Below are 10,708 nucleotides of genomic sequence, written 5' to 3'. Positions count from 1 at the left end.
GATCGTGTCCTGTGGGTACCTGGCCGCCACGTCCGTCCATACCTTCCTCGCACATCCAAGTCTCAGAATGTTGCCAACCCCCCCGATATCTCCGCTGCCAACGCTGCGAACCCTTGCAATGGATGATTCTGACGAACTCGATGACCTAGACGACGTCCACTCCCTTTCTCCTTCTCTCCCTCCCAGCACGTCTCCTCCCCCTTCCTATAGACCCCCTGCTCTTTGCCCTATCATGCGCACCTTGCTTCCTGGAATTCATTCCCCTCCTTTTGATAATACTCTGTATCCTGCGCCCTGTATGCACTTTACCCTTTTTTTCCTCCTTTGCCTCTCTCTATTCTTCATTGCTTGGATTGGATTTTGTGAATCCAAACCACCAGCCCCTGCAGCCTTTGCTCCAATTTCTGTCAGTCCCTTGATTACCCATCTGCCTCGCTCTTCTCCAACTTACACATTGCCTTCGCTCCGTCCTCGAATCCGGCGCTCTTCTCTGCCACCTGCTTGTGCACAGTGTGTCACTAAGGTACGAGAAGGCACAAAGGAAAGGGAAACCCTTGTGTATCAATCCTATCATTCTTGTACTGTCAAACCTATTATCTGTGCTTTTTATAACCTCACCTACTCTTACTGCCCCTCTTCTAAAAAATGTTTTAATCCAAAGCCCAGCCCCGTTCAGACTTGGATCCGTCTGCGCTCAGGAGGCATCTCAGGAAAAACCGTGATCCAGGAGGTTCGTTACTGGCCCGGTCGACCAGTCACGCTGACCGCTGATTTTTGCCAACACTCTTCATGGGGGCTGGGATGTGGTAACACGGCCCAGCAACACCGCCTCTACGCTAAGGACCACCTGTACGCCTGCCCAGAGCGCCAGAAGACATCTATAGGCAAAACCTGCCGATCCGGAGATGCCTATTGTACTCAATGGAATTGTGTCCAATGGGCCTCCAACTCAGACTGGGGCTATTCTAACACCGACCTTCGACTTCGCAGACTTCCAGTCCCCACCAACTGCCCCCTGAACAAATGTGCTCTCTTCAATATCACTATCAGTGACTGGCCTCAATTCCGCATAAAATGGGCAATGAAGGGACTCATGCATGTAACCATCGGGGTTCGCGCCTACGCCGGAGGCACCGACCCTGGAATTGTCCTCACCTTGCAAGAATATCAGTTCCGAGAAGCAGCACACACATATCATATGTCCTATTATCAAGGGTTTTGGCAAGAAATGTCCAAGCCCTTTGAGATCCCGCAGTTAGCCCGCAACCTGTTTATTCAGCTTGCTGAGGTTATCGCTGGATCTTTGGATGTTACTAATTGTTTTGTCTGTGGGGGAACTGACATGGGTGATCAATGGCCCTGGCAAGCCTCTGCTTGGAACATGTCTACCTTTTATAATGCCACCGACAAACCACAACACGTTAACAACAGTGTGTGGGAACTCAGGGACTTGCCTATATTTGAATTTTGCATTTTTCGCTGGCAGCTGAATTCCCCTTCTGTGGGCAATAGTCTATGTCAACGACAGTTAATCCTCAATATCTCTTTCCCTCCTACCACCCCGCACACTTTCTCCCATGGAACCACACTCCCTTGTGGGTGGCCTGACGAAGCCTTGGGAGCCCAACTGGGGTGGCCTAAAGGAATTCCATCCGCCGTGAACATCAGTAGCAGATACGCAGGCACTTGGCCCGCCCCCCCCCCCGGTCTTTATTGGATATGTGGCAGACGAGCATACTCTGCCTTGCCAGCTAAGTGGACCGGTTCTTGTGCCCTGGGTGATGTCAGGCCATCCTTCTTCTTGATCCCCCTGACTGATGGCCAGAGACTGTCCTACCCCTTGTATGCAAAAAGAACTCGTCGACAGGCCCCCTCCCTTCCAGATAGTGGGACCTTCAAGATTGGGGATTGGGGCAGGCAGTATGGGGGTGAGGACTGGCCCCCAGAACGTATCATTCAATATTATGGTCCTGCGGTTTGGGCAAATGATGGGATGTGGGGGTACCAGACCCCTATTTACATGCTTAATCGCATCATCCGTTTGCAGGCAGTGGTTGAGCTGCTAACCAGGGAGAATCGAGCCGCCTTGCTTGTTCTCTCTGCCACGCAGACAAAGCTCCGGAATGCTGTCTATCAGAACCGTCTGGCTCTTGACTATCTGTTGGCAGCAGAGGGCGGGGTCTGTGGGAAATTTAACCTGTCTGATTGTTGTCTGCAGATCGATGACAATGGAAAGGTCATAGAAAGCATAACCGACCGGATGATGAAATTGGCCCATGTCCCGGTTCAAAAGTGGACAGGAATAATGGATGAAGGAGGGTTTCTGGGTGGACTCTTCCGAAATTGGAAACAAGCTTTGCTTATGCTTGGTGTCGTATTGCTAGGTCTCATGATGTTACCATGTATAATCCCTCTATTACGCTCTATGATTCAAAATGTTGTGGAAGCTTCTATGAGGAAGCAAGCATTAAACTTGCAGGTGTGTGAGGAGGGAGCCTCGATCTCCTTAGATATCCCAGAGTTTCCCATGAAGCTTCCACCACAGTTTCTGGACAATGACTCCACCTAATAAAAAGAAAAGGAGGAGATGTTGCTATGCTCTGAGAATGTCTTTTCTTTCATGCCTTCATTGTCTGTTAGCAGGCCTTTTTGCTAGGCCGTAACTGGCAGCAAAATCTTCTATAGGAAATGGTTTAAACAGGTAGCTAGATAGGACTTGCAAAGTCTGCACATCTAGCCGCACAGGACGGATATAGCCGACCACAAATTGTTCCTGATACCTGTAGAATTTGCTTGTTTTGTACTTGCTTGGAAAACAGCTAAACTAGGGCACACACGTGAAACTTAGGAAGCGCGCAGTTATCAATTCTATTATTGGTCCAGATGCATAATTTGTAACCAATGACATTTGCAATGTTTGAAAACCTCATTTGCGTATGAAAGTTCATATATTCAGCTTTGCTACATAATAAAGTTGTCATTCACCCAGAGAGAGATCGTGCCCTCAAGTTCTTTCTAGGATTAGCTTCGTGGGTGACCCCCCTTTGATTGTTGTGCCCAGGTGCCGCCCTGGAGCCGTTTTCTCCAGGGACGGACTGAGGCACTAACAACCGGGGTCAATTCCCTCAGGCTGGCCTCTGATCTGGACCTTCTAGTCGTGGAATTCGCTGACGTCTTCAGCGATGCCCTGGGCCGTTATAATGGCACTCCCATCTCCCTGAGTTTAGACCCCCTGGTGGCTCTAAGGGTGCTCACAGGGTGCCCCTGGCACTGCGAGCTAAAGTCGATGCCGAATTGGACAAGCTCATCTCCCGGGCATTCTAGAGCCAGTGGATCATGCCCCTTGAGAGACCCCTATTGTCCTTCCACTGAAGTCTGATGGCTCCCTGAGGGTCTGCGCTGATTACAAAAATACTGTCAACAAGGCGCTGCAGGCCCATCCCTACCCTGTGCCCGTCATCCAGCATGTGCTGCATTCCTTGGGCCAGGGCAAGATCTTAGCCAAATTGGACCTGGCCCAAGCGTATCAGCAACTGCCCATGGATGACGCCACTGCCACCGCCCAGACCATAGTCACACACCGGGGCGAGTTTCAGTGCAAGCGCTTACACTTCGGCATCAGCGTTGCCCCCGGTCTCTTTCAGGGACTCGTGGAGCGCCTGCTCCATGGCATCTCTGGCGTGACGCTATACTTTGATGATGTCCTGATTGCTGCTCCGGACCAATCAGGACTCATCTCCACCCTATGAACTGTCCTATCCAGATTCCGCGCCTCAGGTCTCCATCTGAAGCGTTCCAAATGCCAACTTGGAGTTTCCTCCGTTGACTTCCTGAGATTCTGCGTGGATGCCCATGGCATCCACCCCTCTCCCGCCAAAGTGGAGGCCATCACCAACGCCCCCACCCCCTCCAACAAGGCGGAGCTTCAGGCGTTTTTGGGGTTGCTTAATTTCTACGCCGCCTTCATTCCGCATAAGGCATCGGTGGCGGAGCCCCTTCACCGCCTGCTCGATCCTTCCACTCCCTGGGTCTGGTCCAGCCGCGAGGCACATGTGCTCACGGCTGTCAAAGGCCTGTTGACATATTCCCCCGTGCTCGTCCAGTATGACGAGCACTTGCCCCTCCTACTGGCCTGTGACGCATCCCCCTATGGCGTGGGGGCCGTTTTGAGCCACTCCTTTCCTGACGGGTCGGAAGCCCCCATTGCCTTTTCTTCATGCACCTTGTCCAGGGCTGAACGGAATTACATCCACCTGGACAAGGAGGCTCTGGCGGCCGTAGCTGGGGTGAAGCGGTTTCACCACTACCTCTACGGCCACCCATTCACCCTCCTTACGGGCCACAAACCCCTTCTAAGCATTCTGGCGGGGGATCGCGCCACCCCCCCATCCTGTCACCCCGTATATCCTGATGGTCCGAATTCCTTGCCGCTTATTCATACCGGCTGCACTACCAGCCGGGTAAGCATATGGGCCATGCGGACGCGTTGAGCCGCTGTCCGCTGCCCGCCCAGGTGACCGACCCTGCCCCATCCGTGGCCTCTTACGTCTTCCTCATAGATGACTTGGAGTTGCCACTCTCTGCTTCCAACATTGCCCAGTCCACCTCCTCCGATCCTCTCCTTTGCCGCATCTTGGACACTGTTCACCGAGGCTGGACGGTGGATTCTCAGGGCCCTGAGTTCCTGCCGTTCCTCCGCCGCCGCACTGAACTCTCCATCGTCCAGGGATGCCTCCTCTGGGGCTCCCAGGTGGTGGTGCCGCCTGCCCTGCGCCAGTTGGTCCTGTGTCACCTCCATGAGGGCCACCCAGGCATTGTCTGCATGAAGGCCCTCGGCCACGGGTATGTCTGGTGGCCCTCCATGGACGCGGACATCGCTGGCTGGGTGCAGCGGTGTCCTCCCTGCCAGGCCGTCCGGCCTGCCCCCCCACATCACCTTTCCGGGAGCGGGAAACCCGCTCCGCCCCCTGGAGCCGCATCCACACGGACTTCTTTGGGCCAGTGGATGGGTGCACCTTCCTCCTAGTCGTGGACGTGCTTTCTAAGTTGGTGGAGGTCATCCTCATGTGTTCCCTAACTTCTGCTGCCACCATCCAATCTCTCGAATGCCTTTTCTCGATCCATGGCATCCTGGACATCCTAGTGTCCGATAACGGTCCTCAATTTGCCTCCACCGAATTCCGCCTCTACCTGGCCAGCTTGGGGGTTCGCCATGCCCCGGTGGCACCCTATCACCCCACCGGCAATGGAATGGCAGAGCGCACTGTTTGCTCTGCCAAGGAAGGCCTAGCCCGTCTTGGTCACCTGCCCTGGCCGGCCTGGCTCTTCACCTACCTCCAGGCACAACACTCCACCCTATGCTCTACTACCAGAAAATCCCCTGCCGAAGTCCTGATGGGCTGCTGGCTCCGTACCACACTGGATCGGTTGCACCCCCACTTCGCTCCCCTGTGTGTTCCCCGACCGGACGCCCCACGGACCTTCTTGGTGGGGGAGGGGGTGTACGCCCAAAACTATTTGGGCGAACCGAAGTGGTTGCTGGCCGTGGTGCTTGAACTCACAGGGCCCTGTTCCTACAGGATCCAACTTGGCGACGGACGAATTTGTCGGCGCCATATAAACCAGTTGCGCTGCCGCATGACCGCCCAGCCGCCCGGACAACAGGCTGACGCCGCTCCGGCTGCTCCGCTCGACACCGGTCTCCAGCCGCAAACACCTTGCCCCAACCATCCTGGCAGCTCGCCACCAGCTACCACCGCGGCCACACACTTGCCTTTGAATCTCGGCGTGAGGCAAGGGACTGGGCCTCCGAATCAGCATCGTCACTCCGACGAGTCTCCTCCTCCACCTTTGACGCCCTCGGCAGACACACCCAGACTGGGGCGGTCTCAGCGCCTGCATAGTTGACCAAAGTACTTGGACGACTACGCATGCGCTATCCGGGGGGAAGGGGTGTTGCGTCCCCCTGACGTAGCCGGCAGCCAAGCCACGCCTTGCAAGAAGCTGATTGGTCCTGGTGTGGCTGCCAGCCGGCGGGAGAATTGCAGCCACCCCATTGGCCGGCCGCCTGACAGCTATCAGTATAAATAGCTGTCAGGCGGCGCTGTCCTGCGCGCGTGTTCTGAACTTGCTGTTAGTTCTGTTTTACAATAAAAGGTTCCTGTTCAGTTTACCTCAGCACCTCCTCGTACTTTAAAGTTGGGTTTATGCTTCCAAGCAAACATCTCATCACTACTTTCCAAAAAGAATTCTAGTAACAAGTAGTTTCATTAATTTCAGAAATCACTGGTAGCATAAAAATCTTCAGAATCTAAACCAGAAAAAGTTGTAACAAATAACTGAATGTACTATTGAGTATCACTGACCTTGACATGTGACAGGATGCACATAGCCACTGCGTCATTAGTAGAATGGGCTAGGAAAAAGGGGATCAGCTTTGAAAAGACATGCTGCAGAACTGTTTGAAATGAAACTATATCCTTCAGTCTGTAGGGATGAGCTATAGTTGGATTGTTTATGATGCCAGCTCGGCATTTCCCAAGCAGTCATCTCTTTGTGTCAAAAGTACCATTTCTGAAATCCCCAAATAAAGATTGCTTTCCTCAATCTGACTTCCAGCTTATCCCTAACAGGGTTGAGGCCTACTGTTACAATTGGATTCTGAATCACTTGCTTTTCTTCTTTTCTTGGAGCAGGAGGAAGGGTTTTATTTTTTATTCTTCTGTAATTGCTTCTGTGTGCAGGAGAGGAAGAAGAACCAAATAGCTCTCTTACCAAAGTCCAGAAACTAACAGATGCTTTGTAAAATGATATAATATTAGCTCTAAGCTGAAAGAGTCTAACTGCAACAGTTCTCTAACCACCACACACCCCCGCTCCATTATTATTTGTAGCTTATTACAAATGAACAGACAGCCAGTGGCAATGGTACTATAATTTTAAGAGTGGAGAAGACTGAAAGACATTCAAAATAACTGGGATTTCCAGGGCAAATATGGATCTCCAGAAGATGCTTTAATCTTCCAAGACTAAATGTTGCATGGTTAAACAAAAGCAGAAGGTCGCATTCATTTTTTCCTAATTTAAGAAATGTGTGCTTATTGGCAGATCCTGTGTGTTTATTTTTATGTGAAAGAAAAAAAATACTTTCTGCAAAACAAACCCTTTTCTGACTAATCAAATTGTTGCCAGTGTTGTATTTTCTCTTAGCAACAACTCTTTGAGGTGGGGTAAACATACTGTAGGCTTGAAATGCTGCTTAGTTAGAAATAGAGAAACAGCAGGAAATAAGATGAGCAATGTGCTACTGCTAATTCTTTTGAGGGCTTAAAAAATATGTTCATTTCCTGAGGGTTTTTTTGGGTGGGGGGCTTGTTTGGTTTGAAAAATGACAATGAATGAAGAAAATTGAAGCTTAGTTTCAATTTTCTTAGTCTCAGTAAGAGCCAAGGTGGCGCAGTGGTTAAATGCAGCACTGCAGGCTACTGCTAGATCAGCAGGTCAGCGGTTCAAATCTCACCGGCTCAGGGTTGACTCAGCCTTCCATCCTTCCGAGGTGGGTAAAATGAGGACCCAGATTGTTGGGGGCAATATGCTGACTCTCTGTAAACCGCTTAGAGAGGCCTGAAAGGCCTATGAAGCGGTATATAAGTCTACTGCTATTGCTATTGCTATTGCTATTGCTATTGCTATTGCTAGTTAACTCCTTTGATAAGCTGGGTGAACTGTTACCTTGGACAGAAAATTTTTCATTGGCAGGAAATTTAGAAAGGATTTCTTCTTCCCATCAAGGTCATGAGCCTGACAATGTTCTCTCTAATTTTTTTTCAGGGTGAGCGGAAAAGTATAGTGTTTGAGCGGCACAGTTTCATGCCTGAGCACCTAAGAGAACAACAGTTTGAACTTCTGTCTCGTCTGCTGGACATTTGCGCAACATTCCAAGCGCCAAGCACCAATTGTGAGCGAGGTTTCAGCCTGATGAATGCCAGGCATGAAAATGTGCTACTCAAACACTATACTTTTCCGCTCACCCTGAAAAAAAAAAGACTTCTGCTCAGCTTTTAGATCATTAGACTGGCTAGAGAGAGACATGGCACCAACAGGTCCTGGGTCCTGGCATTTTGCAGGCAACCTGTCCTCTCACATTCCTTTGGAATGCAACCCATCACATTTGAATTAGATTTTGCCAATTATCCTATTAAAAGATAATCCTATTATTCTAAAATATGACTAACTCGATATTAAAAATGTAAATATTTAATGCTGATAAATAATAGCAGTAATTGTTATTTAGTATGATTAAAATCAGTATTGATATATCAATATATCTATCAAAATTGACAATAAACACTAAAATAACAATACAAATATATAATGTGGAATATAAATGTAATAAATATAATATATAAATACAACATAAATGTAATAAAATAATTTATCATGAAACTCTCCCCCTTTAAAGTAAGATCAATTAAATAGTCTAGCAAGTTTGGACAATATGCTATATGTTATGTTACTTAAGAATATATATGCCTCAGAATCAGATACAACATCCACATCATTTCCAACTGAGTCAATAAAATGATATGCCATGCCAAAACTATTTTAAATAAAGATATGAAATTAATCAAGTATTGCATTTATTTTTCAAAATGAATGTAGAATTTTTTTTATTATTTAAGTTTTGTACCCTATCTTTTCTAACTAACGTTAACTTTAAAAAGATGTTACATCAGACTACAATACAAGTAATTAAATGAAGACTAAAATAAGTGTTTTGGCATATTGAGCTTTTTATATTTCTTTCTAATATTGCTTCCTTAGTTGAGAACTTCCTCCTCAGCTTACTTACGCATTAACTGTTTGTTGCTTTTATGGCTTATTCATTCACTGCTCCATCTTCAGTTTTTTTCACAGGGGGCAGGGCTTCCTTCCTTCCTTCCTTCCTTCCTTCCTTCCTTCCTTCCTTCCTTCCTTCCTTCCTTCCCTCCCTCCCTCCCTCCACTCCTTTGGCCACCAATTTTGATCCAACTCTCTCTCTCTCTCTCTCTCTCTCTCTCTCTCTCTCTCTCACACACACACACACACACACACACACACACACACACACAGACACGTGTTCTTTGGGGGGGGGTTGAATTACTCCGCCTCACTGCGCAAAGTCGGCTCAGCATGTGTTCGGCCCCTGCTTACGCTGAATCAAATCTGCAGCCGGCGGGACCATTTCAAAGCCGCCAGTCCTCTTGCTCCTTCTCCTTCACCGGCAAAGCAGCGGCGGTGGTGCCTCCCCCTCCGCTCGGAGCACCTCAGCTGGGCTCTGGGTTATCCCTGCCATCGCCTCCACCTCCGCCGCTTTCCTACTAGCTCCCGCGGCCTCAAAAGCACGGCAGAGGAGGAAGGGGGAGGGATAACGCGGGGGCCAGCTCAGGTGCTCCGCGTGGAGAGAGAGGCACCACTGCGGGAGCTTTGCTGGTGAAGGAGAAGAAGCAAGAGGACTGGTGGCTCATCAAAACAAGTCTGGGGAGGTCCTTTGCAGGCAGCCAGTTCTAGCTGCCTGCAAAGGACTCCCCCACGTTTGCTTTGGTAGAAAGCTCTGCGCGGCAGTTAGAAATCTCTGCGCGGAGGTTTCTAGTGACGTGCGCGGCCGCGCACGTGAGCACCTTAGAGGGAACAGTGGAGCCTGATGCTTTCTTCATTCTTCAGGAGTGGTTATTCTATGCTGTTAACTGCTTAGTCATGGGTTTATGTTCTAGGCAGCAATAACATGACTTGCCAGCGTGTGAGAAAAGTTTGGAACAATGTCCCATCTTTGAACAAATAATTAACAAACATAATTAAAAGATAGTGAAAAAGTTCTTTTAAGATTATGGTTTAAGTTAATTTATTTAGTGTATCTTCTTAGTTGTCATAGCAAGGCAACTTTTTGCTATGTACATTGTATAAAATGTATGCTGTCAGCCCTTATGATGACATTTGCAGGGTAGCGGCTTTTCCGCGATGCCACTACCTCCGACCTCAGCGAGAGCTTCCACACCACCATCGCCAATGCCACACCCACTCGGCCTTGCTTACATGGCGCCACTGCTGATGCTGTCGCTCGGCCATGATTGCATACCACCAATGCCAATGCTGCTGCTAGCACCGCTGGGGCCACTGCCAAAGCCCTTCCCCTCATCTCTCTGATGTCGGTGGAGTCTGTTAGAATCTCCTGGGCAGCAGCTGCACTTCAAAGCCTACTCTGAAGTAACTCTTCTACTTGGATGCAGCTGATAAGGAATAAGGCGATGACACTGAGTGGGGGGGGGGTGGCTGAGGGTCATGGTGATTGGTGATTGGTGCTGGTGATTAGGGGTATCATTTGGGTAATTGGGTGGATTTGTGGGTGGAACTGGGCGGGACAATGGTATATCTACGGTGATGGGGTTAACTTTGTTAGAACTGACTTGGATTTGCTTATCTTTGTATCATAGTCATTTAGTGCTGGTTATCACGTAGTTTCTTAAATAGAGATAAAGTTTTTCACCAAACAAACTGACTCTCTGTTTATTTTCAACATGACTGCCAGAACATGACATATTCAGGCTGCTTATCTGTGTCTTCTCTGGAAATAAATATCTATTTGCAACCCTTTCTCCCCATTTTTTTCCACCAAGAGGTGGAAAAATTTCTTTGGAATTCCAAACTTTTCTCCGACCAAACTATCCATCTC

This window comes from Thamnophis sirtalis, unplaced genomic scaffold, assembly GCF_051295495.1.
Source record: "Thamnophis sirtalis isolate CommonGarterSnake01/CBP01778 unplaced genomic scaffold, rThaSir2_p1.2 scaffold_12, whole genome shotgun sequence".
NCBI lineage: Eukaryota > Metazoa > Chordata > Lepidosauria > Squamata > Natricidae > Thamnophis > Thamnophis sirtalis.
The sequence above is the reverse complement of the archived record's forward strand: the minus strand, read 5'-3'. Positions refer to the sequence as shown.